At 40.2% G+C, this 6,000-nt stretch overlaps 1 pseudogene; it reads left to right on the top strand.

The window, feature by feature from the left end:
• Positions 1–3,499: 3,499 nt before the first annotated feature.
• On the top strand, positions 3,500–4,415 carry LOC102847168 (annotated as a pseudogene).
• The last annotated feature ends 1,585 nt before the right edge of the window (positions 4,416–6,000 follow it).

Below are 6,000 nucleotides of genomic sequence, written 5' to 3'. Positions count from 1 at the left end.
ATTGGAGTAAAATGTACACCAATTGGTAACTAGTATCCAGAGCCCTACTATGCATGTGTGAAGACACAGTCATACCAATGGTGGGAACCTTCCTTAAGGAATTGATCAGAAATGTGAAGAAAGACTGATGAAGAGAAATACCATTGCTTATACTAGCAAAAATATAATTATTTTTCTAAGAATTTATACACAGTTATGTGTAGTACATCTCCATGATGAATGATTTAAAAAAGAATATTTAAAAACACTCTTTTAAGGCAAAAGAAAACACCTTTGCCATTTCAAAGAAATGTTTGAATTAATAAGTTCAGGCCTAATTCTTAATGTTAGCCTTGAAATACCTTGGTACATAGAAGAGAAAGGCAAATAACTTCTTTAGGTCTCCAAGAATAAGAGAATGGACAAAAGTCTGACAAGATGTTCTAGCACCAACACAGAATCTAAAGTGTACATCACCAAAACTGGAATTAGAATGTCTGTTTTTATGTGCTGTTGAATCAATTGCAACCCATAGCAACCCTGTGTACACTAGCTGAATCCCTTGCCAGCCTTATTGTCTCTGACTCACCTACTCAGATTATCGCAGTCATTGAATTAATTCCTCTCATCAAGGATCTTGCCTTCCTGTACTGTCCTTCCACCCTTCCAACAATGAAATCCATCTCCAAGGCCTGGTCCTTCATTGCAACATGCCTATAGTATGTCAGATGAAGCCTCAGAATCCTTGCCTTGAAGGAGCAACCTGCTTTCACCTTCTCCAGGATGCAGTCCATGGTATATTCAAGACTCTTCTCCAGTACGAAAGCTCAAAGGCATCAATTCTCTTTCTGTCAACCCTATCCACTGTCCAGCTCTCTGATGCATAGCACGTAAATGCGAAGACTATGACCTTGATTAGGTACATCTTAGTCTCCATCTCCAGACTGACATTGTTGCTCATCAGTACTCTGGAGAGGTCCCTGACAGACATTTCATGTGCAATTCGTCTTTTGATTTCCTGGCACCTGGTACCAGGAGTGTTGATTGTAGAGCCAAGCAAACTAAAGCTATTAACAACCTCAGTCTCTTTTTTTTAAAAAACATTTTTTAAAATTTTTATTATTTTTTGTGTGTGTACCATCAAATCAGATCTGACTGGTACAGAAGGAGATTGTCCCTCCTTCTCCAGCAGAGCATCTGGTGGATTCAAACTGCACACCTCTGGGATTGCTTAAACTTTTGTGTGTGTGTGTGTGTGTGTGTGTGTGTGTGTGTGTGTGTGTGTGTATGCTGTCAAATCAGATCTTACTGGTGCAGGAGGAGATTGTCCCTCCTTCTCCAGCAGAGCAGCTGATAAATTCAAAGCATGTACTTCTGGGATTGTAGTGAAGCTTCTTTTCAGTAGGCCACCAGAGCTCCCTTCAGCCTCAGTCTCTTCACCATCTATCCTAATGCTGCCAATTGGCTCAGTGATGAGAATCTTTGGTTTCTTGATGTTGAGATTCAATCCATATTTAAGGCTGCAGTCCTTGACCTTCTGCAGCAAGCAGAGTTTTGTCATCTGAATAAAGCAGATTGTTGATGAGTCTTACTCCAATCCTGACGCCACACTTCTCCTCATAGAGCCCAACAACGCAGATAATCTGTTCTGCATATAGATTGAAAAATTGTGGAGATAGGACATGTTCCTGGTGTACACCCTTCCCAGTTTTTCTTTCTCTTTTTTTTTTTCTTTAAATATGGAACGCTTCACGAATTTGCGTGTCATCCTTGCGCAGGGGCCATGCTAATCTTCTCTGTATCGTTCCAATTTTAGTATATGTGCTGCTGAAGCGAGCACACCCTTCCCAGTTTTGAGCCATGCAGTGTTTCCTCACTCTGTTCTGTTGACTGCCTCCTGGTGCAAATATAGGTTTTGCATAAGCACAATCAAATATTCTGGGATTCCCATTCTTCTCAGGGCTAGCCACAGTTTGTTGTGATCCACAAAGTCAAATGCCTTTGCATTGTCAATGAAACACAGATAGACATTCTTCCGGCACTCTCTGCTTTCAGCCAAGATCCATCCAACATCACCTGTAATATCCCTAGTACACGGCCGCTTTTAAACTTTGTCTGCACTTCTGGCAATTCTTTGTTGATGTGCTTTTCCAGTCGTTTTTGGATAATTTTCAGCAGAATCTTGAATTGTTGTTGCTGTTATGTGCTGTTGATTCGCTTGCAACTCACAGCGACCCTATGTACAACAGCCCTAAGCCCTGCTCTGTCCTGTGCCAATCGCATTGTCTCTGACACACCCATCCCGATTACCCCAGTCACTGAATCAACCCACCTCATAGAGGGTCTTCCCCTCCTGCGCCGTCCCTCCACCCTCCCAAGCATGATGTCCCTCTCCAAGGACCTGTCCCTCCTTACAACATGGCCAAAGTATGTCAGACGAAGCCCCAGAATCCTTGCCGCTAGGGAGTAGCCTGGTTTAACCCTCTCTAGGATGAATCTGTTTTCTTGGCAGTCCATGGTACATTCAATACTCTTCTCCGGCACCACAGCTCAAAGGCATCAATTCTCCTTCTATCCTCCCTAGTCATTGTCCAACTCTCTGATGCATAACAACTGATTACAAAGACCATGGCCTGTATCAAAATCTTGAATTAGAATAGAAATGTATTTAGTGGGTTTTTTTTAATTTATCAAAGTTCATAGAGTTTCTGGAGGCCTGTTATTTAGGAAATGGATGCCACTCCTGCTTCCCAGTTATACCATATATTCCCCCAAAATAAAGAAATCTGCTAAAAGAACAATTCAACAAATAAAAAAGTCTTCTTGGAGGGGGAAAAAGTATAGATATGCATTGATTAAACCTCAGCCCAAATAATTCACTTTTCTGCAATAGCTTCACTCTAGTAAAGCTTTCTGATTTAAAATTAAAAACTAGAGAATTTGATTAATACATTGATTATATATGAGCAGTAGAATGTCTGTAAAATTTACAATGGCATCTTTACTTTCTTTTGATTCAAGCTTGACAGTGAATTGTATTTTTCAGTACAAAAATCTCCAGTACTGTAGGAGGAAAGAACAGTTGTGGTCTTCTGAAAAAAAGAGAGGAAGCAAATGATACTAATAGTTTTTCTTGAGGATGTGATTAAGGGTGATTTTTATTCTTCTGCATATTTTTGTGCCTCTTTGAAAATTGCTTAATGGTATTTCTCTGTAATGAGTAACCAAATAAGACCATCACTTAATAAGAACAAAATCATTATTTTAATTACACAGTTTCCCCCCCTCTCCCTCATAAGAAATATGTGCTGTTTGAGGGGGGTAGGTAATAAAGTTCCAATGGGCCTTGATTTGTTTCTCCAAAATTTTCTTCCCCTCTAGAGTGTGAAACTTAGTGTGGAATTCAGGCACCTCAAGTTAGTGCCAGGCTATTACTATGGATGATGATTTTTACCATCTTACTCATTACTGGCCTCTGGGTATAAAGAGCTCATGTTTTATGATGCTCTTTACTTGGCATATGAACAAGAAAACAGAGTGTAAAATTTATTGCCATATTTCAGAGCATCTTTCTTCTTTAGGAGACAGGCAAGAGAATGATGAAGAGAACCTCAACTTGGAAACCTGTTCAGATCAGGAGCCTCCAGATGACCCTTGTCACTTCTCAGGAGAGGCCCCTCCTCAGGGTTCTTTGAGTGACTTCTTTGATGAGAGTGAACAAAGAAGCTTTGGAGAAAGAGATTATCCTCCTAAGGCACAGGGACACCTTCAAGGTAAGAGAAGACATGAGCCTCTCTCTCCATATACGAGTCCTCTCTGTGACAAGAGGTTCACCAGCAGGTCCACCTTAAATGAACACCAGGTGGTTCACAAAGGAGAGGAGCCTTATAAATGTCTTCTCTGTGAAAAGAGGTTTAGTGACAGGTCTTCCTTCAATAAACACCAGTGGGTCCACACAGAACAGAAGCCCTATAAATGTCCTCTCTGTGAAAAGAGGTTCAGGAGCAGGTCCTCTTTACACTGTCAGGTCCACACAGGAGAGAAGCCTTATAAATGTCCTGTCTGTGAAAAGAGGTTTACTGACAGGTCTTCCTTCAATAAACACCAGCGGATCCACACAGGAGAGAAGCCCTATAAATGTCCTCTGTGTGAAAAGAGTTTTGGCTGCAAATCCGACTTAAATATTTACAAGTGGGTCCACACAGGAGAGAAACCCTATAAACGGCTTCTCTGTGAAAAGAGGTTCACTCAGGTGGCCAACTTTAATGTACACCAGCAGGTCCACACAGGAGAGAAGCCCTATAAATGTCCAGTCTGTAAAAAGAAGTTCAGACAAGAGTTCCTTAAAGAAACACAAGCGGGTCCACACAGGAGAGAAGCCCTATAAATGTCCTTTTTGTGAAAAGAGTTTCACTGAGATATCCCACGTTAAATAGGCACCAGTCAGTCCACAAGAGAGAAAATGTATAATTATCCTCTCTGTGAAAAGAAGTTTGGGAACAGGGTCTTCTTACGTAGATACCAGTGAGTCCACATGGGAGAAACCCATGTTTTCCTCTCTGAAAAGAATTTCATTAAGAGGTCCAAATTTATTAGATATCTGCAAGTCCACAAAAGAGAAAAACTGTAAGTGTTCTCTCTTTGAAAAGAGTTTAATTCGGGGGTATGATTTTAATAGACACTAGCAGGTGGACGCAGAAGAGAAACCCTACAAATGTCCTCTCTGAGAAAAGTTTCACTGACTGCTCAAGCTTTTTTTATATACCTCTGGGTTCATACAGGAGAGAAATGCTATATATTTCCCATCTGTGAAAAGGATTTCTTAAGTCAAATTTTATTAGACATCAGAAGGTCCATATAATAGATAAAACTTACTAATTTCTTGCTTTGGGGAAAGTTTCAACAGGAGCTTAAGACATTAGAAATCCTATTTGAGGAGGAAGTCCTGTCCATCTCCATACTCTCTTAGCCTTTGTCTGAGTCTGTGTGAATTCAAATATTGAGCTTTTGGAATCACCTGCAGGATTTCATCTGTTGTATCTCTATTTGCATGGGTTCAAAAGGGAGAATCGTCAGTTGTTTTTGAACTTGAAATTTAAGTTGAGCTCTTGGAGTGAACCTCATGCTTTCTTCATGTCTTCTAACAAAGCAGCTGTCGTGACTATTCTCAGTAATAACATTAGCACATTCCTTTATCAGAAAGATTCCAGAGAATTTCTTGCTGATATAGAGCTCAAGCAGATACAGAGGACTAAGGCACTCATCAGTGCTCTTATACATATGTGTATAATGTAAACTTGATGTGCTCTTTCTTCAAATAAACTCAGTAGACTCACTCCTCATCTCACTTGTGTCTGAAATGTTAATTGATATTGAAAATATCACAGAAGGCCTTCCCTTCTGGGAAGAAGTCTTCTCCAGAGCCAGACTCTTTTAACTGTTGTCTGTGTGTCAGTCCAGTGACAACACTCAATTTTTAAAATCACCAGCAGAATTACATCTGTTCTATACCTGTGTACTTTCATAGATTGAAAAGGGAAAACCTACTATTGTTTTTGAACTTGGAAGTTAGTTTGGCCTCTTGGAGTGCACTTTATGTTTCCTTAATGTCTTCTAATAGAGATGCTGTAATTTCACAGGAATAACATCAGCTCAGCTCTTTCTCACTAGGATTCAAGAGCATGTCTTTATAATACAGAGCTCAAGCTTATAGAGGATCAGGGAGCTTATGTGTGCTCTTTGACATGTGAGTAGAATGTGGACTTGATATGCCCTTTCTGCAAATGAACTCAGTAGATTCACTCATTCCATATGTGTCTTAAATATTCACCATCTCTTGATATATATTGAAAATGTGTTTTCTCACAGTAAACCTCAAATGAGATTGAGCTCTCTCATTAGCCTGTAGTCAGCCTACTCCCTACATATGGTCACTAAAAAAATGTCTCCAGTGCATTCCTTAAATGTGGGTAATGCAAAGTACAAGGCTAGCATGGGGACAGACAGCCATTTCTGACCTTG

Source organism: Elephantulus edwardii, unplaced genomic scaffold (genome assembly GCF_000299155.1).
Source record: "Elephantulus edwardii isolate Elephantulus edwardi_28Jun2011 unplaced genomic scaffold, EleEdw1.0 scaffold00286, whole genome shotgun sequence".
Classification (NCBI taxonomy): domain Eukaryota; kingdom Metazoa; phylum Chordata; class Mammalia; order Macroscelidea; family Macroscelididae; genus Elephantulus; species Elephantulus edwardii.
Note: the sequence above shows the minus strand (reverse complement) of the source record. Positions and strands in the feature narration are given on the sequence as shown.